The 26,695-nt window shown below is 40.4% G+C and overlaps 1 protein-coding gene across 4 annotated transcripts in view; it reads left to right on the top strand.

Annotated features, from left to right (window-relative positions):
• ACTN1 (actinin alpha 1) overlaps positions 1-26,695 on the top strand; it is a 116,806-nt gene that overhangs the window by 33,894 nt on the left and 56,217 nt on the right. The gene's annotated exons all lie outside the window — the stretch shown is intronic.

Genomic DNA, 26,695 nt, shown 5'->3' on the forward strand with positions numbered 1-26,695 from the left:
ACATTTTCATCTTAATTCTAGCTTTCTTTTCTTGCCAAATAAATTTCAAAATTAGTGAATTTAAGTCTTCAAAGAATTTTTTCTCAAGTTTTATAGGTATTGTTTGAAATAAGAATAAGATTTTCGGTAGTATGTTCATTTTCACTGTAGCAATTCTTCCTAGTATTGACAATTGCAAGTTTTTCCATTTTTCCAGATCCAGTTTTATTTGATTCAATAGTTTTGTGTAATTATCTTCTATCATTGAGAATCTTGCTGTTAAATGTATTCCCAGATATTTGACCTTTTTAACTATCTGCAATTCTGTTGTTTCTGACATTTGTTTTCTTTTTGTTTATCTGTAAGATTTTTAACTATTACTTTGGTTTTTTCTCTGTTTATTTTCAGGCGTGCCATTTCTCCCTATTGTTCTATCTTTCCCAGTAGTTTAGGAATCATCTCCAAAGGTTCTTCTAAAATAAATACCAAATCAGCAGCAAATGCTTGTAATTTATGTTTTGCCTTTTATTTCTAGCCCTTTAATTTCTATATCTTGTCTAATATTTAAAACTTCCAGAGTAAAAATAAATAACAATGGAGATAATGGACATCCTTGCCTTGTGCTTTTTCTTATCTCAAAGTTCTCTGTATAGTCTCCATTCAAAATCACTTTCGTTGTTTGTTTATTCTATACTGTTTTTATCATGTTTGTAAAGTTCTGTCTAAAGTCCATTATTTGTAATTACTGAATCATAAATTGCCAGGAAACATTACCAAATGCCTTTTGGACATCTAGAAATAGTGTCAGTTATTTCCCTGGATGTAATTCGTAATATTCTAATATGTCCATTATCACTCTTAAGTTATTTTTAATTTGTCTCTTTGGCAAAAAACCATTTTGGTCTGAATGTATAAATTCAGTTAAGTATCTTTTCAGTCTCTCTGCCATTATTGAAGTAAAATTTTATAATCCACATTCAGTAACAATATCAGTCTATATTTTTTTATCTGTGTCAAATCTGAGTCTTCTTTTGGTATTAAGGTAATATTTGCTTCTATCCATGTATTTGGGAGTTTAGCCTCCAACAAAAGTTCACTGCAACTGACACATGTACTTTTGGCATGCAATTTCCAATCTTCATTATGTCTCTTCATACAGTGGTACCAGATAAGGTGACCTGTTCTTTTTTACTCAATGTATATTAGACAGAGAGATTTGGAAAGCAGCAGTAAATTAAAGTTATATGTGAATAAAAGCTATTTAAACTTAGAAATTCCATTAGTACACTTAAGGTAAGTCATACAAGTTTTTTAAAAATAGACATTTCATAGCCAGCCATAATTCTAGAAAAAGAGATTGAGTAGAAAGAGCCAATTTACAGTTGTTCTAGGCCAGACATGTCAAACACAAGGCCCGGGGGCCAGATGCGGCCCGTGAAGTGGTTTCATGTGGCCTGCGAAGCCATCCTGGAAACAATGAGGGAACGGCCCCCACTGCCTTGGCCCTGGCCATGGCCGGCTGGGAGCCAATGTACAATTTTGTGGTGGCCATCTATGCTGAAACGCATTCAGTCTTAGCTCCACAAGGCCGTCTAGAAACAGCGAGGAACCAGCCCCTGCCGTGTCGGCCCCACCCCCTGAGTGCATGCTGGGGAGGTGTTACCCTTTGTGAGGAATGAAGAAATGGACCATGCCTTGGCGCTTGCCCCGATCCCACCCACTTCTGCCAGAGACTCTCAGATCTGTCCCACTCCTGCCCAGGCCCCCACAGGCACCCTTGATGAGAATGATGTAGAGCTGGCCATGCCCACCCAGTAGGCCGCAGCCACCCTGGCCACACACACCCCGCCCCCCGAGGGCAACCGCAATGCTGCTGCGGCCCTCAATGAAATTGAGTTTGACACCCCTGTTTTATTTATTTTATTTTATTAAAATTTATAGACCACCCCACTCCCGCAAGACTCTGGGCAGTTTACAGTAAAAACACAACATAACTTGACAAACAAACAATACAATAACATTCATCCAGGGGTCAGATTTTATAAATCCCAGGCCTGCCGGAAAAGCCAGGTTTTAAGCAGCTTGCGGAAAACCAACAGGGAGCGGTCCTAATCTCCGGGGGGAGCTGATTCCAAGATGTGGGCGCCATCACAGAGAAAGCCCTCCCCCGAGGCCCCGCCAAATGGCACTGCTTGGCCGACGGGACCTGAAGGAGGCCCAGCCTGTGGGATCTAACCGGACTAAGGGAACTATGAGGTAGTAGGCGGTCTCGCAAATAGCCTGGCCCTGAGCCATATAGAGCTTTAAAGGTAATAACCAACACCTTGAATTGGACCCAGAGACCAATAGGCAACCAGTGCAGCTCACGGAGGATAGGTGTAACGTGGGTGTACCGAGGAGCACCCACTATCACTTGCGCGGCTGCATTCTGGACCAACTGTAGTCTCCAAATCCTTTTCAAGGGTAGCCCCATGTAGAGCGCGTTGCAGTAGTCTAGACGTGAGGTGACAAGGGCATGAGTGACTGTAAGGAGAGCCTCCCAGTCTAGGTAGGGTCGCAACTGGTGCAAGAGACGAACTTGTACAAAGGTCCTCCCAGCCACAGCCGTCAAATGATGTTCCAATTTCAGCTGTGGATCAAGGAGGACACCCAAGTTGCGAACCCACTCCGAAGGGGATATATAGAGTCAACACTGGACAGTTGACATGATCCTTGGGAGGCAACATCCAAAGCCACTCGGTCTTGTCAGGATTGAGCCTGAGTCTGTTAACTCCCATCCAGACCCTCACGGCTTCAAGGCAACGACCCATCACATCAGCCGCTTCACTGAGAGAGCTCGGGGAGGAGATAAATAGCTGGGTATCATCAGCATACTGATGAAACCTCACCCCGTGCTATCTGATGATCCCACCCAGCGGCTTCATGTAAATGTTAAATAGGAGGGGGGAGAGGACCGACCCCTGCAGCACCCTGCATTCAAGGGGCCTTGGGGTTGACCTCTGCCCCCCCACCAGTACTGATTGCGACCGGCCAGAGAGATAGGAGGAGAACCACTGTAAAACGGTGTCTCCCACTCCCACCCCTCCAAGTCGTCGCAAAAGGATACCATGATCGATGGTATCAAAAGCCACTGAGAGGTCAAGTAGCACCAAGACAGAGGAATAACCCCTGTCTCGGGCCCGCCAGAGATCATCCATCAGCGTGACCAAAGCAGTTTCTGTGCTTAAACCGGGTCTGAAGCCAGATTGAAAAGGGTCTAGGTAATCCGCTTCATCCAGAGACCGTCGGAGCTGGAGCGCCACCACTCTCTCTACAACCTTCCCCAAAAAGGGGAGATCGGAGACTGGGCGGAAGTTGTTTAAATCAGCCGGGTCCAGGGTGGGCTTCTTGAGAAGGGGCCTCACAACCGCTTCCTTCAAGGGTTGTGGGAAAGACCCTCCCTCAACGAAGCGTTGATCAACACCTGGAGCCAGCCTCGTGTCACCTCCTTGGTGGCCGAGACCAACCAGGAAGGACACGGGTCCAATAAACAAGTGGAGGCGCTCATTGCTCCCACCGCTCTGTCAACATCCTCAGCGGTCACAGACTCAAATTCATCCCATAAAACCGAGCTAAGACCTGCCCCGGTCATCTCAGAAGGCCCTGCCCAATCGGAGTCTAGGTCTGTCCGAATCCGAGTGATTTTGTCTGATAGAAACTGCACAAATTCTTCCGCCCTACCCTGTAAGGGCTCCCCGGCTTCCCGAACGTTAAGTAGGGAATGGGTCATTCTAAACAGGGTGGCGGGGCGAGATTCTGCAGACGCAATAAGTGCGGAAAAATGCGAACATTTTGCCGCTCGTATCGCCACTAAATAAATCTTAATATAGGCTCTTAAAAGTGTCCAGTCGGGTTCGGAGTTACTAGCCCTCCAGCGTCGCTCTAGACGTCTCTTCTGATGCTTCATCTCCCGTAGCTCCTCGGTAAACCAAGGTGCCCTCCGGGATCCACAATCATGGAGAGGTCGCAAAGGCGCGATCCGGTCTAACCCCCCTGATGCCGCCTTATTCCAAGCAGCAACCAAGGACTCAGCCGGTTCATGGAGGAGGGAATCAGGAAAACCCCCAAGCGCTATTCCGAACCCCTCTGGGTCCATTAACCGCCTGGGGCGGAACCACCTAATCGGTTCCGTCTCTCTGCAGTGGGGGAGTAGGACCGAGAAATCTAATCTCACCAGGAAGTGATCCGACCGTGACAAAGGAGAAGTAACTATACCCCTTAAATCGAAATCACGTCTCCACTGCCCCGAGAAGGAATACCAAGTCGAGCGTGTGTCCTCCCCTATGGGTGGGACCCTGAATTATCTGGGTCAGGTCCATGGTTGTCATGGAAGCCATGAACTCCTGAGCCGGAGGATTCGCCGAGTGACGGCAGGTTGAAATCCCCCAGCACCATAAGCCTGGGGAATTCCACCGCCAACCCGGCTACCCCCTCCAGCAGCTCAGGCAGGGCTGTTGTCACATAGCTGGGAGGCAGATATGTCAGCAACAAGCCCAACTGAACCCTTGAATCCAACCTCAAGAGAAGGGACTCACACCCAACAACCTCTGGGGCCGGGATCCTGCAAGGTCTCAAGGATTCTCGGACAAGAATCGCCACTCCCCCACCCCTTCCCTGGAATTGTGGTTGGTGCATTATCTGAAACCCATCTGGGCACATCTCCGAGAGAGGAACACCTCCCTCTTGGCCCAGCCAGTTCTCAGTGATACATGCCAGGTCAGTCTCCTCATCCAGTATCAGGTCCCAGATGAGGGGAGCTTTATTAATAACCGACCTGGCATTAAGAAGCAGCAACCTGAGGCCAGGGTCCTGAACACCCCCCTCTCCAGGTATTGGAGAAGAGTCTAAGGGGCCGGAACAGGTAATCGCTTTAACGCAGCGAGTCCTTGTTCCCCGAAGATGGCCCACCCCTTGGCTTCCGCCATATCTACCTCTCCCTACGATAACCAGGATGTTCCTGCCACCTCCACCCCTGAAAATTCCCCACCCACCCCGCAGGCCTCCCTCCCACCATCCCCCCCCTCCCGGCAGTCCACATCTCACATTCATATCGAGCCGGGAAGTACATCCGCCCCCCCCACACTTCTGTTTATACACTCTAGACTAAATGGTGATAATACCTGTGTTCCATTCTAAAAAAAGTAGAAAGATGACTTTGTGGAAGGTGTTTAAATATACTTTGTTTTCATATCCCAAGACGGAGGCATAGATAGATAAATTATCTCATTACATGCTCAGGATTTACATATTAAAAATTATATTGTTATGGCCACCCCATGAATAATAAGAGTTAGAATTAGCACATACTGTGTTTCATTGTTATTTTATTTTTTTAAACTCTTGGATGTTGTTTCTGTGTTAGACATGCTTATTTAAATGAGTATTTATATAACATTCTGAAATTTATTAGCTCCTAAATTCTCAGAAATTTTTCTTTGGAAAATGGCAGAGAGCAGTGTTCATGCCTGTGTTTTAAAGAGGGAAAGGAATGCAACCCACTCTATACAGTTTAGACTATTGATCATCTTTTTTATAATATTTATTTAAAGTCTACAGATGTAGAGATAAAAACGAATACAAACTATTGAAAATAAAATATAAAAATAAAACAAAAAGTGCAGAGAAAAAAAATTAAAAGGAAAAATATAGAAATAGTAAAATACCCAGTTGATAAAATGGCTTCCCCCTTCATCAAAATAAATACAAACAATTTCAGAACTTACCTTCTCCAGTGTTATAACAAAAATTCTTTTCCCATATCGCATCTCATATTTATAGACCAATTTTAGTCTTGCTATTTAGTCCTAATCAGTGAAGCCATTAAGAATTACTAGCAATAACATCTATATTTTAGCCTTAATCAGACAAGCTAACTTTATATATTTTTTCTTTTACTTTTAATACCATAGCATTTTAAACAACCCACAAGAAGGATTTTTATAATTAGTTTCAGAATCTTATTTCTAATCATTATTCTGTTTATAACTGTTCAAAATCAATGTTCCAATCACCTTTCTGCTGTTTATTTCAAAATTAAATGATTTTTTAAAAAATCCTTACATGAAAATTCTTTTGTTGAGGATTGAAGGAGAATCACCCAGAACAATGAAACCTCTCATTCTGAAGGTTCTTAATATGCAGAAAGCAGTTATCAAACAATTTCCAGAATGATTAAAAAATAAGTAGGTTAAACCAGTCTCCATCTGAGAGCAGTGACTCCATGTGGGCAATCCTTTGGTCCTCCCTTTATCCAGAGAAGAATTTTGAGAAGCTGATCTGTTCACTGGTTTTCTGTTCTGCTGCATTTCTCAGTTCAGCAAAAATGAAGCCAGCTTGAGTCTGCCATTGCTTCCCTGGAAGTCAGAGTATTGATCTTCACATAATTTAAGCAGTATTGACTGTCAGTACAGACGTTTTCTTAGTAGACAGTGGGCTGGAAAAGTGAAAGTGGGTGAGAATAACTTGTAATCTCTTTCTCTACTGTGCTTAAGTCATTTCAGGGGGGGGGGGGAAAAACATTTTGAAAATTACACTATTTTTCCAGTCTTATTCCAAGGTTAGAAGTGTCAGGAATGTATCTTTGGTGAAAGAAGCATTTGGAAGAGTGAGGAAGAGAAACAGAACCCTTCTTAGCAGCCCTGGAATGTTGTTTTTAATTTGAACTGTTTATTGGACTGACTGGCAGATACAGTTTTTTGAGGTTTCAGATAGGAATCTTTTCTGTTCTGTATGGGAGATACCAGGAAATTAACATGTGTCTTCTTGCATAAAAAGCATGTACAGTATTCAGCTGGGAGATTTTTCCTCTGCCCTACCTCAGTCTTTCCAGGTGTGTACTTTGCTCTAAAAAATAGCCTTCCTGCTATTTTTTACATATAAAGTAGAGAAATTATTACATGTAATTGCTCCTGTCACATCTGAATTCCTCTTCATGCTACTTGGCTGTATTTGAACCTTTTGTAATCCACTTTGAGAAGTATCAGAAATACACTATATCATAAAAGAAATGTCCAAGTAATTTAGATCATACAGAGGCCTCAGAATTTTTTTTTTATTACTGTCCCAAAAGTGTTTAATAATTTTGACTATGTTAGGACTATGCTGTAACCTGAATCCAGAGGGCAATGTTGTGTCTGTAGGCCTATGTTGTGTCTGCAGGAATACCATAAAGCAGCAATGTCTTTTCCTGGGCTTGCACAACTAATGGAGCTGTGCAAAAGGCATGGTTGGATTAAAAAGTTCCTGACACGGATCCCTTAATCTGCTCAGGATTATATTTGTCTCTCCAGTCTAATCTATATTATTCTTCCTGTTTCAAGTCCATCACTTTAACCATCAGAGCACCCTGGCTCGGTTTAAGGCCCAAAGTGAGCTGAAGAAGCAATTTCACATACATTCCTGAGAAATTTTACTGTGACTAAAGATATCTCCTTAAAAAGCCACATGGTAAAGCAAGGCTGAAACCATTGGATATATTCAGTTTGTAATTGCTCATATTTAAATGTGGTTATAGATGTGTTAACTATATCAGTGTTTAACCTTTTAAGCATTTTGTTTCAGTCTTAGGCACTGCTGGCAGATTCCATAGACCAATTACGAATTTTATGTGAAAGCCTTATTCTGTTATAACCTCACAGTTTTAGAGACAAGGATTGATTTTCCTCTGATAGTTAACAGGGACATTTTCACCTTGCCTCCCAATCACTCTCTGCCTACCTTCTGACCTTTTTTTTTAATATTTAGAAGCAAAAGGAAATTATTTGCAAAAGGCAGGATTAAACTTTTTTTTAAATTAGTTTTAATACAAAAGCAAATAGTAGGGGACAACAGTAGAGAAAGGAAAAACAAAAAAGTGTGAAGAAAGGGAGGGGAAGAAACAAAAGGCATTGATTTCCGACTCTCTCTGTTGCAGTAAAATCAGACATTAAAATCAAATCTCAACTTTTTACATTTCTATAGTAGCATGCACTAGCCTTTTCTGTATTGGCGAATCAGTCTAATTGGTAAAACCCAAAATCATAATACCATTTTTTTCTCACCTCAAGCTCAAAGTCCAGAAGTGATTTTCAAGTAGAGACAAAGGTACTTTGTTCTTTTCTTTTATCAGCACGGTCAATTTGGCCATCTCTCCTAATTCCATCAGCTTTTGTAACCCATTTGTCCATGGTAGGAATCAAGGCATCTTTCCACTTTTGTGCACAGAGCAAAATGCAGGATTAACCTGAGTGGCCTGCGTCGCTTTAGGTTTGGAGACACAAGGGTGCTTGGAAGAGCAGTTGTATTCATCTGGCACCTGCCCCTAGTTGTGTCTGTGTTCCACGCACTTGCACCATTGTCTTCTGAAGCTGCAGCAAAATTGGTTTAAGAAGTTAACAGGCTACATGCACATCTCTGCGTGCTCTTTTTGGCTAGTCCAAAGCGTTACACAGCCCTGGTTTATGTATAGAATGTGTGTAATCCCTAACGTGTAGTGTTGGCGACTGGTTTTTAAAAGATGAAGTAAATCCATTGAAAATTGATTCATTAGCTAATACCTGTTGCATTAAATCAAATGCTCCATGGTCAAAAGCAATGTTCCTCTGCTAGATGACGGAGTAAGTCTCATTGTGGAGACAGCATATTGGATTATCTTAATTTTTCGCCTGTCAACAAGTTGCTTTTTTTTAAACTGCTAATACAGACTGTACTCTCTGCTCATTGTATATTCTTATAAACTCAGACTCCTGGTTCTGCTTGAGAAAGTTAGAACAAGTGTTACCTTGACCCAAGGTCATTCATTATGAAAACCTGGTAGAATTGTATCCATCTCTGATTTATGATGGACAGCACATGTTCCATTTATTTATTTTCAGGATTCATAGCAAAAGTCTCTTGACTTACGCTTTTGGAACCTATGTTAAAACAATGGTAAAGTTTGCAAGGTTGATTAATTTAAAAAAAAATCCTAGAATATTTTGAAGAAGGACTCTACACTTAAGTCTCTTTAGAATGCTGAAAGGCTAAACATTGTCTGGGATACAAAGTTTGCAAAATCTTTTGATTCCAAATCTAACTGTGGTAAGAGAGCCTTTGATTTTAAATAGAGTACAGAATATAGTTGAAAAACAATTTGTTAGAATCTGATTTTGATTAGAAATGCTTGTTTCAGCAAAGAGTGCTTTTATTCTTCAGCAATGATGCCCTTAGAATTTGAGGACACCACAAAACTAATCTGAATTTCCATTTCAGTCTAAATAGCATGTTTGTAGATGCATTTTGGTGCAACTAGGTTAGGAATGATGCAACTGTCCTGCTCTTCATTCTTAGTGGCTTTCTTTACCATTGATCATAATATCCTTCTGGATTGGCTCTGGGGGATGCAAAAGGGGGCACAGTCCTGTGATAATTCACTTCCTTTCTCCAGGGTTCGTTCCAGTAATGAAGATCCCTGCACTCTGGGGTTCCTCAGAGCTCAGTGCTCTCACTTCTCCTGTTTAATATCTACATGAAACTGCTGTCATGGTTCCGATAGACGAGACCAGTAAAAGCAAAACTCCAAGGCAAGAGGTTTCCTTAAAAAACATATTTATTGGCTACAAAGTATCAGCACAGTCAAAAGTGAAACCAAGTCTGGAGTTCCTTCTTAAGCATTACAGTGTTACAAAGTTGAACTTCCCACCCCAGCACTATGTAATTGTCCACGTTCTCCAATAGAATACTTTGGTGGACTTTTTAACGGAAGGCTCAGCCTGCCCAAAGTCAGGCAGCAATGACCTTGGTTCCCACGGGACAGTTTATTGTTTAGTCTAACCTTAAAACCACTCATCCCCCCCTCCCAGTACTGTGGCAACCGAAAACGAAGCAAAAAGCCAAGATCATTGGATTCCCAGCTCCTTTTTAAAAAAACAAGTGGTAGCTATGACTAGAAGGGATTTTAATTCCAGATTCATTTTATTGCCAGTTGCACATAATCCTGGATTTTTTTTGGGGGGGGGGGTGCATTTTCACAGTTACTCAGTGTTTTAATTACATCAATGTCTTAGTCACATGACATTTGGTATACTGCACTTGGCTTTACCTGGTGCTGTTCTTAAAGACTATTCAGAAGCTACAAAATGCAGTATTGCAAATAGTTATGGGTACATTTCCTTATGAATCTTCTTTGGGCACTCTACCGGTTATTGCTGGGCTTGTAGGTACTATTTAAGGCACTGGTGGTCATCTTTAAAACCTTTTGTGATATAACCTAACTATTAGTGGACCCATCCTAATTTGTTCTGCCCATTTTGTAAGATCCATTTAACGTGCTCCAAGTCTTATCAGGAGGACCCAGGAGGTATGTCTTCCCATTTCTCACAATCAATAAGTTGGTGATGGCATGTGAACCCAAGAATAATGGTGTAGTAGAATTTGTTTCTCCATCCTGGAGCCCTGGGTTTTTATTACCTTTTAAAACTTGTTCTTATCTATAAGTTGTCCAGAGTTGTTGGTGAGTAGCTGACCAAACAAATAAATAGTATTCAGAACTATAGCTTTTGTTACAACTTAGATTATGGCTTGTGCAACACTTCCTATTCAGTCTTGTTTTTATTAGTTAAGTAGGTAGTTAATTAAATTTATATCCCGTCCTTTCCCCAGGTCTCAGATAGTGTACACAGCACTCCCTCCTCCAGTTTTTCCCACAGGTACAATACTGTTAAGTCAGTTCAGCTGGGTTGTGAGAGAATGACTAACCCAGTAAGCTTCTCGAGAGGGGGATGGGCTTTACCCCAGACTAACAGCAAGACCATTACTTTGTCCAAAGAAAGAATAAGAGCAGAAATGACTATGTAGCATTTAGCAATTACCCTGCATATTTTCAGCTTTTCTTTCTTTCATCTTACAAAATTTATGAATCTAATTTTAGATCCTGCAACTCAAGTTCCTTTCTTCTATTTGTAAACTTTTCCTTATGTTAAATTAATCTTGTAGCTAAATGCAATGCTGCAGTATTGTTAACCAAGCCCAAAGATTATGCCTAGACGATCTGGAGGGATTAATGATGGAAGTGTGTGTGTGTGTGTGTGTGTGCATTTGTGTGTGAATGTATGTGTATACATATATGTATACACATACATATGCTTATAAATATACATAGTTGGAAAATCAAAATTCTTTCAACCCAAGTAGGTGCAGCATAAATAATTTCTTTAAAAAATGTAACCTGTATTTACATTTTTTCTATAAAACATTGGCTTTATTTATAAAAAATGGGGATGAATTTGATTCCCCCCCCAGAAGAGACCTATATAATACCTTTTCTTTCTAATGAACCTGGGCAAATACCTTAATTTAGATCAGCGGTTCTCAACCTGTGGGTCGGGACCCCATTTGGGGTCGAATGACCATTTCACGGGGGTCGCCAAACAACACAGTCTGCCATTTTCCCCCCCTTTTCCTTAGCTGTGCTACTCCCTTTTAGTCTATTGGCTTTTGAAAGCCAATAGAATAGACTCTCTTGAATAGAGTCTAATTCTATTGGCTTTCAAAAGCCAATAGGAATTGTCCAGGCTGTCTCTGCCCTGCTGAGCCCGCCAAAAGTCCCATTCTGGAAACGGTGCTGCAAGTTTTCTGCAGCGAAGGCGAGCTGTCTGGAAGTTTCCACCCCTCCCTGCTAGCAACTACTAAAAATATAAGTAAAAGAGGGCCAGAGGTGGGAGGCTGGCGGGCGCAGGGAGGGTTGCTGGTGTGCGTGGGGCCCGGCGGGTGCCTTACCTCCCTTGGGCTGGGCCAGCTGATGGCCCAGTCGGTGGTTGGCCTGTGCTGTCTCTGCTGCTTGCCAGCTACGCCTCAGCCGGCGCAGGGGGCGGCACCACGCATGCGCGGCACTCCCGGGCAGGGAAGGTCCTCAACTTACGACCGGTTGGGTAGTCCTCGACTTATGACCGGTTGGGGGTCGCGGCATTAAAAAGGTTGAGAACCACTGATTTAGAAGGTGGAAAATAATAAATACAGTGTAGCTTTGGAATTTTGCAGTTTGTTTTCATTCAGTTCATAGGTTTAGCAATCTTGAATTCTCCAAGTATAGCAAAAATCTTATTAAGAAATTCCACCCAAGTTCTAAGTTATGACCTAACTGTGCAGATTGAAGAAAAGCAAGTAAATCCATATTTAATATTAGCTCACATTTAAGATTATGAAATCAATTAATAAAAGAAAGTTTCTAAATAATTAATTAGTCTTGCAGCACATTTAAGACTCACAAATGATTAGAGAAGTGATTTACAGTAGGGGTCTCCAACCTCCAGGCCGTGGACTGATAACGGGCCGTGGCCTATCAGCAACCAGTCCACACAAATAAGCAAAGCCCCATCCGTGGGATGCAGGCAGCACACAAAACCATGTACTCTCCAGTCCGTGGAAAAACCTTTCTCCACGGAACCAGTTCCTGGTGCCCAAAAGATTGGGGACCTCTGATTTATAGCCACAATTGTTAATCTATGTTCTATGGAACATCAAAGTTTCCCAAGGAGCTTGAAGGCATACAGTATATTGGAGTGGTGGTGGTCCTATCCACTATCCATAATTCTCGTGTGCTGGGAATCTAATTATTACTGTTAGGTTATGGTGAGTACAATGCCGGAAAAGTCTGTTCTAGTTTGGCAGGCCAGAGGGAAAGGAAGAGAACTAGTGGGAGTAGTGAGCCTCTTTAATGGTTATGATGAATTGATGGTGTTTACCTGCTGACTGTGATTATATTTTGTGTATAACTGACTTTTTCACCATGTATCTGGTTGTATTTACATTTTCTACTGTTTTTGCTATTGTTTTTAATTGTTGTGAACTGCCCAGAGTTACACATGTGAGATGGGCGGCTGTACAAATTGAATGAATGAATAATAAATAAAAAGAGGCATGGTGGAGTTTTTCTTGCATGTTGCGCCAAATCTAAGACACTCTTTCGTTGATAAAATGTGCCATCCTATTCAAGCTCATATATTCCACGAAGATTGACAATCAATGGATTAATTGCAAGGGAAAATAAACACTATTATTTCAATATTCCTTTTATTCAGACTCCTTTAAAAATAATAAATAGTGATACGTGGTCAGTGATGTTCTGTGGTCTTGAAACCACTGACTTATACAACATACAATTTAGTACTGGCCTGAGCAGGATCAAATTAGCTGTAGTTTGTAGCTTGTGTTCCAATTTTAAATTCACTGTCTGTTCAGCCTTGCAGCTTCTCCTGTAAACACCCTCAGATATGTTCTGGAGTGGTCTCCAAATCTTGAGATTCAATATTGCAGAAGATTGCAAATTATTATTATTATTATTATTATTATTATTATTATTATTATTATTATTATTATTAGTAGTAGTAGTAGTACTACTACTACTACTACTGATGATGATGATGATGATGATGATGATGATGATGATGATGATGATGAAGAATTTATTCTACTAAACAATACCAACCTGTAGCAGTCTAATGCAGCTGACATTCCAGTATGGTTCTTATTTCTTTTCATGTCATAGCTAAGTGTTACTGGGTCCACTGGAAGACAGCTTTTGTGATTCTTTATTATTTTGTGGTTGAGATAGTTTCTCTATTTGTACATCTGCACTTAAAGGTAATGGGGATGTTCATTTCTCTCTTCCTGAAATGTTCAGTGCATAACATTTTACAGTGCATATGAAAAAAATAATTAACTTCCAATTGGCCAGTTGATGTGCGCTATTTCATTGTTTATTTTTTTAATTAGAGTTTTTAAAATTCTGCTATTATTTTAAAATAACTCAAGGCAGCAAACAAACATAACATTCTTTCTTCCTCCCATTTTCCCCACAATAACAACCCTGTGAGATGAGCTGGATTAAGAGAGAGTGACTGGCTCCAAGGCACAGAGCTGGTTTTCATGCCTAAGGTGGCTTGAAACTTACAGACTCCTGGTGTCTAGAACAGCACCTTAACTACCACACCAAACTGCTTATTGAAGTGAAGAATATATCACTCCACTGTAATATGCTGTCGTTTGAAATATTCCTTTCTTTTCGTGCTTTTGGCACCCTTTCATTTCATTTTATTACCTGCCATAGTCACACCATCTTTCCCCTCCTATAAGTCACTTTCCTTGGCATACGTTTTTAAGTGATTTTATCCCAATCAGCAGTTATCATCCAGAGACTATCATTATCGAAACAGATTATGGGTATTTTTTTAGCTTTATCTACTATTCATCTACTGTGAAGATGTAGGTTGGTTTACAGTGACATTCTCCAACTTGATGCCACCCTGATATTCAGTGTAGCAGCTCCTAAAATTCTCAGGCAGCTCTTAGCTATGAGCATGGTAATTTGGCAAGGGTAGACCAGCAAAACTGAGCTACAGTGTTTTTACAAAGCTGGCCACAGAAACAGGGAAAGAAACAAATAACCCAACATCACAGTGCATCTTGACATCACAGTGCAAATCCCATGACTTAATGTAGTTGTCAATTAACTACAAAAAGGTGATCTTTGTATTGAAACTTTATGAGTCATGTGACATTTTCTCATCAGTGTTGTCAGGTTATGAAAATAAGCAAATACAAATTCCACAAAAATGTTATTTTTACAAAATGTGTCCTTTCTCTGTCATGTTGATTTATACAGTAATACTGTTCCAAAGTAAAAGCTGTATTTCTGTTAATTTTAAAAAACCCAAGTAACTTGAAAAAGAAATTGCCTTTGTCCTGCATATAATGTCTGTCTGAAAAACATGCTTTCAGAATTGATTGCAAAAACAAGTGAATATCAAAGTAGCCAAGCTTTGTAGAAGAGATAATTAACAATCCTTTTCCTGACCCCATCACCTTCCAGTTGGATAGGATGTGAATTCCAATCCTGATAGTTTTGCAAACACTGTAGTACAAGGGTGTCAAACTGCCACCCGTGGGCCGGACGTGTCACGGGGAAACTGCGCCCACCCCATTGCCGGCAATAGGGGAAAAGTTCCAATACGTCGCATGAGTCACGTGATGTTGCGAGTTTTACATGTCTGCTATAGTAGATCAGTGTTCTATGCATCCCCCCTCCCCAATTTGATGAATTTGCACAATTGTGAAGTAGGTCATGTTTATTGACTTAAATGTCCTATGGTTCATTGTTAAACATTATAGCAGGGGTGTCAAACTCAATTTCATTGAGGGCCGCATCAGCATTGTGGTTGCCCTCAGGGGGCCGGGTTGGTGTGGCTAGGGTAGGTGCAGCCTACTGGGTGGGCATGGCCAGCTCTACATCGTTCACTTCAAGGGTGCCTGTGGGGGCCTGGGCAGGAGTGGGACAGATCTGAGGGTCTCTGGCAGAAGGGGGTGGGACCGGGGCAAGCGCCAAGGCATGGTCCATTTCTTCATTCCTCACAAAGGATGACACTTCCCCAGCATGCATCCAGGGGGCGGGGCCAATGCAGCAGGGGCAGTCCCTTGCTGTTTCCAGATGGCCTTGTGGAGCTAAGACTGAATGCATTTCAGCATAGATGGCCACCACAAAAGTGTACATTGGCTCTCGGCCGGCTTGGGCCAGGGCCAAGGCAGCGGAGGCCGTTCCCTCACTGTTTCCAGGATGGCTTCGCGGGCCACATGAAACCATTTCGCGGGCCGCATCTTGTCCCCGGGCCTTGTGTTTGACATGTCTGCATATAGGTAACTATAATGTATAGTTTCCTTGCCCTTTTAATATAAGGAGAAAATACTATTTCAGAGGTTAGAATACTAGCTCAGCCAGTCTTTAATTATGGCAATATGTTAAGTAGCATTTAACTCCAGTTTTGAGGATTGATAGGCAATGAGTTCCTAGTTTGTTGCTGCAATAGCTCCTGGCTGCTGCTTAGGAGGTAGTGTTATCTCCTAAGCAATGTTTGGATCAAACATTGGACAAAAGGGTCTCTTAGCAACTACACAAAAGCAGTTCTCTGCTGTAGGCAGCAATGAATATTATGGCTGGCCTTAAAATAAGATAGCTATGTGGAACAGTATGTTGCAGGGAGTAATATATGTCACATTTATCACAGGCTGTGGTTGGACATTATGCCCGAACTGTAAAACAGTTTGGTGAACACCATGACTTATTAGCATTGGTGTTAAATGCAAATATGGAACTCTACCTTATTTTTCTACTAACAAGCCAGAATTCTTTTTCCCCTTAATTTCTGCTTATTAGGAGAGAACTATGCCAGCGTTACTGGTGTACACACAAAGATAAAGATGTTGAAGATGCTGTCAAGATATTATGGCTATTGGCAAAGCCAAACCATAATGATTCATGAATAAATTAGGGTTCTTGTTGTTTTTTACCGTTGTGGCTTACCATAATATCTGAATATGACAATATTTTTGTTTCCCAATGCTACTATTTTCTTCCTTGAGATTCAAATTACATTTGTTAATAGACTATTTTCATAGAAATCACTCAGTGAGAAATCAGAATAGATTGGTTTTTTATATCTTCCTCTAATAGGGCATTGTCACTATTAGTAAAAACATGTTTTTGGTGCTTTCTGAGCTTTGTTATTTGCTTGTAAACATTTCAGAGGTTTGTCACACTCATTCACATTGATGATGCTACCTAGTTGGGTAGTGAAACATCTGTAAGCAAACAACCAAGCTCAGAGAGCATCTAGCTCAGGGGTGTCAAATTGCCGGAGGCATCACGTGGAAGCCGCACCCACCCCATTGCCGGCAATGGCAAAACCGGCCCGATACGTTGCGCGACGTCACATGACGATGCGAGTTTGACATGCCTGATCTAACTCAACCCTGAGCTACAGATAAAACTTGAATACCATTGGGCAACTGCAGAATAAAAAATAGAAGGTTTATTTGGGTGGAAAAAACTTAGAGGAAGAATAGAATACAGACATACAAGCACAATATATAGAGCTCAAAGTTAAAGTATTTTTGAAATGAATATATTTTGCAAGATTAAGATAAGTTTCAGATATTTTGAATGCTGAAATAAATTATACTGCACAATGGATTATAACACAAGAAACATCATTTCATAACGAATGTTAGTATTCAATCTGTCAAAAGCTATTTAGAAAGGTATAAATATTATATAATTTAAAAAGGGAAGAAGATTATCAACTTTCATTTATATGGAAGTTAGTTATTGGTTACAAATTTTTACAAAATATAGATGAATCACAGGAAGACTCTTATCTGTTTCTAAATATTACCGTAGATCCCAAATGCTCATATATTGTCTATGCTGATTCTGGTGAAAATAGTATACAGTTAGAACTAACAGATACAGACTGCAAGAATCCAAACAACTAACCAGTGGATGGTAGCAGATTTATTAATTGATTATTGATTTTCTTAGCTACTGATTTTTAGTCTCCTGAATTTTTCAGCCCAATTAAACATAATTCTATAAAAGTTATTTTCACAACTGTCTTAAGAGACATGTAGAACTTGCAAAAATAAAGCAAGACCTGCTCACTCTGAATGAGGAAGTGCATTGGTACTTTGCTGACCAAAGATAGACTTCATTTCCCCCCCCCCAAAAAAAACCCCCTCATCATTTCAGCCCTACCTCCTTTTATATTCATCACAAAATGCATGTAAAAAGGACAAGACTTCATTCTTGTGGTCCTGGACTCTATCTTTACAGACAACTTCAGTGGATGTCAATGCTTGCAATTATGGCTTAATATTTTTTGTGTGTGTGTGTGTGTGTGTGTGTGTGTGTGTGTGTATATGTGAACCTTATGGTTTGTTTTTAAGGATGGGTTTAAAAATAACTAGCCCAAATTTGCTTTTCAGCTATTAGTGTTTTTCATATAAGTTGTCTTGAATCAACAGTTGTGGAATTGGCCTTTAATCATCATGGTTGATTAAGTTACTTTCTTAAATATGGTAGCTTAGATTAAATGGTAGGAATCTGGGTCTAATAGGAGAAAGGAGGGATTGTAATGGAGAGAAGGCATTAAGGCCATAAAGAGAGAGTGAAAGAACAGATGCAAAGGTCACTTAAAACTGGAATGTCACTTTGAAAGCAGTAAGGAGACCAAAGTGCTTGTTTGGCTTTTTAAATATTCTGGTGCTTGTGTGATTGCAGCTTCTGTGTGATTGCAGCTTCGACATTTAGATTGCAAGCAACACTTAAGGGCTCAAGTGAATTATAATTTCAATATGTCTCTTTCTGCGGCAGTTAGTGCTTCAGTAATAGTTTCAAAACTAGTACTTGTCATGTTATTTAGTGAAAACTTACTGCAGTTCTTAGAAAACAATGATAGTAATCCCTACATTTTAATTATATATCATGATTGTATTTATTATTCAAAATATTCATGTCATAGCAGGGTAGGCACCCTATTTTGAAAGGTGCATCAACTTGTTTTAGGCTTCTAGTTATGAAGTCCTTTTTTGAACTTCTGTGTAGGAAGTCCGTGGTTATTAATAGTGGGAGTCATAGGCATCCAATAGATGATATCATGTGCATTGTGACATCATTGGGTAATTAATGGAAATTACATAATTTGAATGAGAAAGTCATGATGTTTCTTACCTCTCTCCCCCCACACACATGTGGGCAGATGTTCATTTCAACTATTTAGGCAACTAAATCATGGTACTATATACAATGTTAGAATTAGGAGCAGAGACATGAAATCTGAAACTGCTAACCTAGAGTGGATTCCTTCTGCTCTCTGTAATGTCTATCGGAGACAAGTCTAGCAGACCATGAAGTTCAGTAAAGGAACAGGTTTATGAGAAAATCTTACTTCAGTTTAAGGAAATCTGCTGAACACAAATGTAATCTCAACAAAGGATGTTTTGGGGCAAGGTTGTTGGGAAACCTCTGGTTTAAATCAATCACTGCTTTTTTTGTAAGGAAAAGCCTGTGGGGATGGGAAACATGTTCTGAGATGTGGTATTATAAATATAACACATTAAATGCACAAATCATTTCATTGATGGCTGTGAGTGTCCTACCAGATGCAGGACCTTGGCAAGCTATCACAGAAGATAAGATCAAAAATAGTGTTTTATGTTTTGATAGAATTATCTACTGAACCTCCCTTGAGCAATACCAACTTAAAGGATATTGGATTAATGTGGGAAAAGAAAATGGGAATTGATTAGGTTCTTATGGGCCAAAGCAGCTTTAAAAGGAACTGAAGGACTTCTCCTGCAGGGTGTTAGGTACTCTGCTGACTTTAGCAATGTCAGAGACCTATGATGTGGCTGATCTTACAAAGTGGGAGGAAAGTTGATGCCAACATTTTATTAACTAAATAAGATTTCTCTGACCTCCTAAGATGAATTACTGGATGTATTTTTGCTGCTGAAAGTTCCATGTTTCCAGCCTGTAAGTGTTTGCTCTCTTCATTAGTTCCTTCACTGTTACTTACCTGTCATAATAATCACGTTGTGGCAGAATACTTTTCTTCTGAGCTTAGAACAGTTAAGATTTTGTCACTTGACTGTGGCATACACCTGCCAATGCTTTCTAGAACATTGTAAGAGGGAAGACTTACGTTTTAGAAACAGAAGTGAGCTACCGTAAGAATGGATTGGCAATGATCTCAATATAACTTGTGGGGCCTTAAGGAGACACTTACTTTACACTTAATTCTTGTTGGATTTGGATAGACGGAGTGAAATATTGGTGACCCTTTATACAATTGCAAAACCTCTGCTTTGAATACCCAACTGAGATAAACAATGGCTTCAAAGCAATAATGTTCCAAGCCAGTAAAATGCAGCAAAAATTAGATGAAAGTAATTGCAGGACTTGTGAGACCTGTACTGTTGCCATAGTGAAGGGTAGCCCCTTTGCATAGCTATGGAGTTTGGCCAAGTTCTATAGATGTCTTGGGTCTCATTTCAAATGGATGAGCTTGGAAATCATGGATGAAGAAAGGAAAAAAGTCTGACACTGTACAAAGCAATCTTATCAGATTCTGTTTTATTCCGATATTTTTTTCTGGTAGCTGTAAATGTATGCCAATAGTATTTTTCCCTTCAATATCATTAGATGCTGAGTTCAGGCATGTTTCTGAATTCAGGATTAAAGTTCAGGTCCATCCCCATGGATTGGGAGCACAGGATTAAAGCTGCCCCATCTCCTTCTGTGTTCCAGATCTGGATTCATATAAAAAAGCAGTCATTGGGTCCCATAAAGCATATTCTCTATTATCAGGTTTCTCTGCTACCTTTGATACTCAGGTAGCTTTATGAGACCCAATGACTGCTGTTTTTATATATGCTTCTACAGTGGCTGAGAAATGCTAGTGATGTTTAACCATTTAGAAATAGGATTCACTATTGAATTTCTATAAATACTGCAATGAACATGTTTCATGTGGAGAACTACCAATTAATAATATAAACAATGCTCATAGACCTAATTTATAGTGTTTTATTCTTGATTATAAGCCGCCCAGAGTTTGGTTTAAGAATTAATTTACTTTTGGGAAAATTAATCTGGGGATGAGGGAGAGTTAGATGCTTTGTGGTAGGTAAACATCACTGTTGCTTAGAAACATACAGGAGTATATATTATATAATAAATAAATCTTTTTGAATCCAGGAATCCAACCTCCTCAATTTCCTGTGGGAAGGGAAATTTTCAATTGTTTTGGAACAGCCATTTTCAGAATTCCCAATTAATATGGAAGGATTTTTGTGAACTTCATTCCTAAAATGAAGTTCACCAGATTCAGTAAAGTTTATGGCAGACCATTTGCAGGAGATATTCAAGTGCTGCATTTTGGACAACCAGTTTTTTTCCTTTTAAGATATAAAGCAAGGTTCTGTGTTACCTTCAACCTCTGCCTAACCCATCCAACAGTAACTTAAGGCAATAGTCACTCTCTAAGGATACATTTGGTGTGCTGGTGGGGGCTTTTTAAAACAAATATAGGTTGAACTTTGGAGCTTTCCCCCTGCAGACATGCCACTGATACATTAGTCTAGTGTTGGTGAACCTGTGGGCACGTGCGCCTTTGTCCCAGCCCCACCTACCCCCACAGCCCCCTCCTCACCAGCAGCCCACCAGAGGGGAGTGAACCCCAGGCGTGGCCCGCCCAGAGCAGCGCAAGCAAGGATATGGCAACCAGGCAGTAGGGACAAGGCTCTGCTCTCACACCCTGTCACACAGAGATGATGCTGTGGGGCGTGGGCAGAGAGTGTGACCGCCATGGTGCCGCTGGGCCACCTGGGCAATCGATGGGCCGTGGAGGCAGTGGGTGACCCTGCGGGTGGGGGTGAGGTGGTTTTTGGGCACTCAGTCATCACTGCATTAGTGTAGGGTTTCCTGCCTGAGCAGGGGGGTTGGACTCAATGACCTCCAAGGTCCCTTCCAACAACATTATTACTATTATTATTATGGATCATCGCACAGTCAGCCAGATGTTCAGACTGGATTTGGCATTTTGTCTACCTATCGAGTCCTTACCCAGGACCTGGGATAGGCAGATGTGGATGTTTGATGGTATTACAGATATCGTCGCAGGATGGAAGCAGTTCCTAGTAAGGCCGCCTTTTGCAATTGACTAATAGCGAAATTTGTCAATGCCAATGGTGTTCAAGTGGTGCTCCAGTTGTTTTGGGATTGCACCCAAGGAGCCTATGACTATTGGTACTACCCTTGCTTGCTTTTGCCACAGTCTTTCTATTTCTATTTGTAGGTCTTTGTATTTTGTTATCTTCTCCAGTTCTTTCTCTTCTATTCTGCTATCTCCAGGCACTGCCACGTCCACTATCCAGACTTTTTTGTCTTTCTTATCGACAATTGTTAAGTCTGGGGTGTTATGTTGCAGGTGCTTGTCTGTTTGAATTCTGAAGTCCCAGAGCAGTTTAATTTTATCATTTTCTATGACTTTCTCTATTTTATGATCCCACCAGTTTTTGCTTACAGGCAAATGATATTTTTTGCAGATCTTCCAATGCACCATTGTTGCTACTTTGTCATGCCGCTGCTTGTAATCAGTTTGTGCAATCTTCTTGCAACAGCTTACCAAGTGGTCCACTGTTTCTTCAGCTTCTTTGCATAGGCGGCACTTACTGTCTGTTGCTGTCTTTTCAATTTTGACTTTGTATGCATTTGTCCTTAAGGCTTGGTCTTGTGCAGCCAGAATTAGTCCCTCGGTCTCTTTCTTCAATTTTCCTGCTCTTAGCCATTGCCAGGTCTTATTATTATCTGCTTTCCCAGCTATTTTTTTCACGTATTGGCCATGTAGTGCTTTGTCTTCCCATGCCTCTATTCTGTTCTTCAGTTGGTCTTTCTTGTAAGCCAGTTTGGTCTCTCCAGTAGTCAGTAAGCCTTCCTGATATACTAATTCCTATTACTACTACTACTACTACTACTACTACTACTACTACTACTACTACTACTACTACTACTGTATGGATACTGCTAGCCCTCATGGCTTCCACACAATGTTAATCAAGTGGATAGATGAAAGTCTGAAACAGGAGCTTGTTTGGTCATTAAGGAAATGAATGGGAAGATTATACAGAAACATATGAACTGTCCTCTACCTGCCACTGTCTCCTTAATGGGCTTTTCACCCCTCCTTAAATCTGTTGCTGGGTTTGATGGCCTTATTAGCAATAGCACTTAGACCAGTGGTTCTCAACATTTCTGATGCCGCGACCCCATAATACAGTTCCTCATGTTGTGGTGACCCCCAACCACTTATACATCACTGGGTGCCAGGGGCGTGGCCAAAGAAAAGGGGGGAAAAATGGCAGACAGCCTTGTTTGGCGACCCCCGTGAAATGGTCGTTCGACCCCAAATGGGGTCCCGACCCACAGGTTGAGAACCACTGACTTAGACTTATATACTACTTCATAGTGCTTTGTAGCACTCTCTTAAGAGGTTTACAGAGTCAGCATATTGCCCCCAACAATCTGGCTCCTCATTTTACTGACCTTGGAAGGATGGAAGGCTGAGTCAACCTTGAGCTGATCAGGATCGAACTCCTGGCAGTAGGCAAAGTTAGCCTGCAATACTGCATTCTAATCACTGTGCCACCACGGCTAAATAAACCTGTCTTTTGAACTCTATTGTCTGGAAGCCTAACATGCTAAAACCTTTTCTTGCAAAGGTGCAGCGACAGGTTTATTTAGAAATTTTAAAAAAATGAGCCACAGATAGCTGTTCAATAAGGGAAATCCATATGTTTCAAAATAAAAATTTTGAATCAAGAAAACTGAATAAGCATTCTGGATATAACTGGATGTTGAGTTAAATTTTAGCTTACTCAGGGAGTAATGAATGATGAGTCCAAGCAAAACAATCTGTTTTTTTCTGTGTTCTCAAGTGATGTAATTCACTAACGTGGAAAACAGAAAAAAGCAATCCTTCTATTGTCTTAATAGGTTAGATTGGCCAAGAGTGACTACTCTAAAGTTACTCTGTTTCATGTCTCAGTCTAAGAGTTGTTGTTTTTCTTGGAAAAATCCTCAGTATTTCCAAGAATCTCGGGAAATGCAGGTGATTATATATGCCTTATCACCTTTCTTTGTCCATAATGATGTTTTTAAAGGATGTAAGTTTGGCATCTTTCAGCAGGTTTTCCTGATTTACACATACACAGATAACTTCACTTCCATAGTAACATGGCAACACTTACTGGTTTCCTTCTCTTCCTAGTTCAACTAGTTATGATTTAGAGCTGTCGAAACAAAAATTAAACGCTATTGACAGCTTGTTGTTTTAAGCCAGAATACAATTGGATTCGGACAGTGAAAAGGAGATTTGCAGACAGTATTTCAGCCAGGCAGAATTTCTTACCCATTAATAAAAATTCAGTTTCTTTTTTGAAAGAAATGTGTATGTGTGTGTGTTTAAATTTATATGGCAGCCTAGACCAGCTCAGTCATCCTCTAGAATATGTGGATTTCCAGAATGTCTTTGCTATGTTTAATTCTGGATGCTGAAATCTTCCCATGTCGATTGTGAAATGCTTCTCTATGGCATTGTTATTCAAAAGGAAGAACAAAGAAGAGGGTGTGAATGAAATTTATTAACTTCAGCAGTCAACTTCTTTGAAAGTGATAGCTTTTCCATTTCTTCATATGACCCACAAGAGGCCTAAAAAGAAACATACGGAATGGCAGTACTGAATAGAAAAGTGTGTCTCACTCTTTAGATGCTATTTATTAGGGCTTTTGTCAAGCAATCATTCTGCCTCGTTCTCAACATTTTATGGCGTTCAGGGATCGTTGTCTTCAATTTGTAAGCATCCTGTGTTTTCCCATCACTTCTGGATGATAAGATAAAATTGTTGCACAGAGTTTTATGAATTGGCAGCCCCAGGAACTATCATTCTAGAAGTACACTGAACATAGATGGACTGCTGGTTGACTCCACTGATAGGAAAAACTTTCTAGTGGGATTAAATTGGCCGAGACAGGGCTGCCTGACTGATGACAACGTGTTATAAATGAGAAGCTAAACTTAATGTAGTGGCTTGCTGCAATAAATTTTATAATATTGCCTGTGGCCAGTTGAATGGTCATATAATGGCAATTTGCCTGTTTCATTTTAGAAACTGTTAAGTGCTCTATCGAGTTGGTCATGCATCATTTGGCTGATATAAAAGAAGCTTTTACAACTGGCATGATTCTTGTATTTGTAGCAAGAGCAGTTTTATGTGAGGAGGAGAGAGAGAGAACACACTTTTGTTATAGTTTTATGTGATAAAGGTTAGCATCTGCAGCAGGAATTAATAGCGTGAAGTCCATAAGTGAAACTATGTTCAGCATGGCTTTTCAGTCCACCCTGTTCTAAACTGGTTGAATGTTGAGTAAATAAGACATTTATGTATTTAGTATAAAATGATTTATGCATTGTGATAACCTTAATTTAAATCATGCATTAAAATCTGAAATGAATATGACCTATCAAAAGAAAATGTTCACCCAAGTTTCAGTAACCATGAAAACATTGTTTTATTGTAGTCAGTTGTGCACGTCGCTGAAATAAGGTGAACGACAATTTATTTATTCATACATATATGTTCTGTAAGTGTAAAACTATCTTTAAAATATTTTAAGCATCTCATGGTTTAAAACATGGAAGATATGTTGTTTTTGATTAATACTGCCCCTGAGGTATCTAGGACAGTATCTCACCATGGCCAACTTGCCGTAGCCAACTCACTGCTGTCAACTCGTCATGGTCAACTCACTGTGGCTAGCTCGCCATGGCCAATGTGCCATGGGATTAACTCACTGCGGGACAATTCAACAGTTTTATTTAATTATTTAAAATAATTAAAAATATTTTTTTAATTCCACCATTTCTTTGATGTTATGTAATTTTTGTCCTGCGGCAAGTTGTCCCGGGGTGAGTTGGCTGTGGTGAATTGTCCTGTGGTGAGTTGGTTGTGGTGAATTGGCCATGCCAAGCTGACTGTGGTGAATTGGCTGTGGCGAGTTGTCTAGACCTAGACCCTCAGTCTGAGAATGCTAATGGACACAGAAAATATGGGATAGAAATTTCACAAAAATAGACGTATTCTGGAAGTGACACATAAAGCAATTTTAGACTGGTCCCTAATAGAAATTATAGGGCAGCAACACTTTGCCCAAATTAGCAGTTATAGGAAAAATAGTGGTTCCCTAAAGTGATGTAAAAGTAAAAAACTCTTTTTTTCAATTGTATCTCCTCTTATCAGTGCCATAAACCTGTAAACTCAGAAAACAATGATTGAAAACTCAAATAAAAGCATTTGCTAAAGAACTACCTGTGGGAGCTAAACAAATTACCTAGCTGCACTCCATATATTACATTTGACAGCCACTAATGAAGGATTTAGTTGATAATGTGCAAAGATTGGACTGGAGGCCTGAGAGCTTTATGGTTTGTTTGTTCATTTTTTTTAAAGTTTGCAAACAGCAGACCATGTATTTTTTAGGTCAGTCATCAAGAAAGTTGGAGGGGGGGAAACTACCTGCAGACTGACTTTTCTTATTCAACAATTGATTTGAGTTTAATCTACTGACAAACCTATTCGGGGCTTACAGTGATTAGCAAAGGTTTTTGACTCCTACCTGTGAACAGTAGCAACAGTAGCACAATTCTCCTTGTCTGTCTCCCCAGATTATGCTGCTGAGATGAAAAAGGTTTGGGGGATAGCCAGGAGTACTAACGTCTATACAGTTTGTATATTTACAAAGAATAGCAATCAATATCTGGTTTTAGATTTCTTTGGCTCTGCCAGTCTACTCAAGCACATGGCTCAGGAGGGTGGATCTTTGTAGTCTAATAAAAAAAGAAAGTAGTTCCCGCAAAACTGAGATTTAACTGTTTTTGGCATTGGAGGCTTTGTTGGATTTGGCAACCCTATCTTAAAATAACCCTGGTATAATTCTGGGGGAATGAGTGGATTCTGTGATTGAGGTGGAAACTGTAAAGGCAGGAATCCTTATGTGAGAATAAAACTTGCTCCAACCACTGGGGACCCATTCAGAGAAAATGGTGAATGAACTTTATAGAGTTATTCTTTGCAAGGACTTGCACTCTGCCAGACATGCAAAATTCCCTTCCCCCTCCCCCCCCTCCCCCCCCCCCCGCCTCCAGCTTGTATGATTATCTCCTGGGCTTTTGTGCACTAAGGAAATAGAACATGAAGAACTAATAAATCCAATTAAACTCTGACATTAATTCAGTAAATCACACAGCAGCAGCAGTGTTTTTGCAATACTATGGAT

The sequence above is a fragment of the Crotalus tigris genome, unplaced genomic scaffold (genome assembly GCF_016545835.1).
Source record: "Crotalus tigris isolate CLP2741 ecotype Arizona unplaced genomic scaffold, ASM1654583v1 scf7180000024291.2576520, whole genome shotgun sequence".
NCBI lineage: Eukaryota > Metazoa > Chordata > Lepidosauria > Squamata > Viperidae > Crotalus > Crotalus tigris.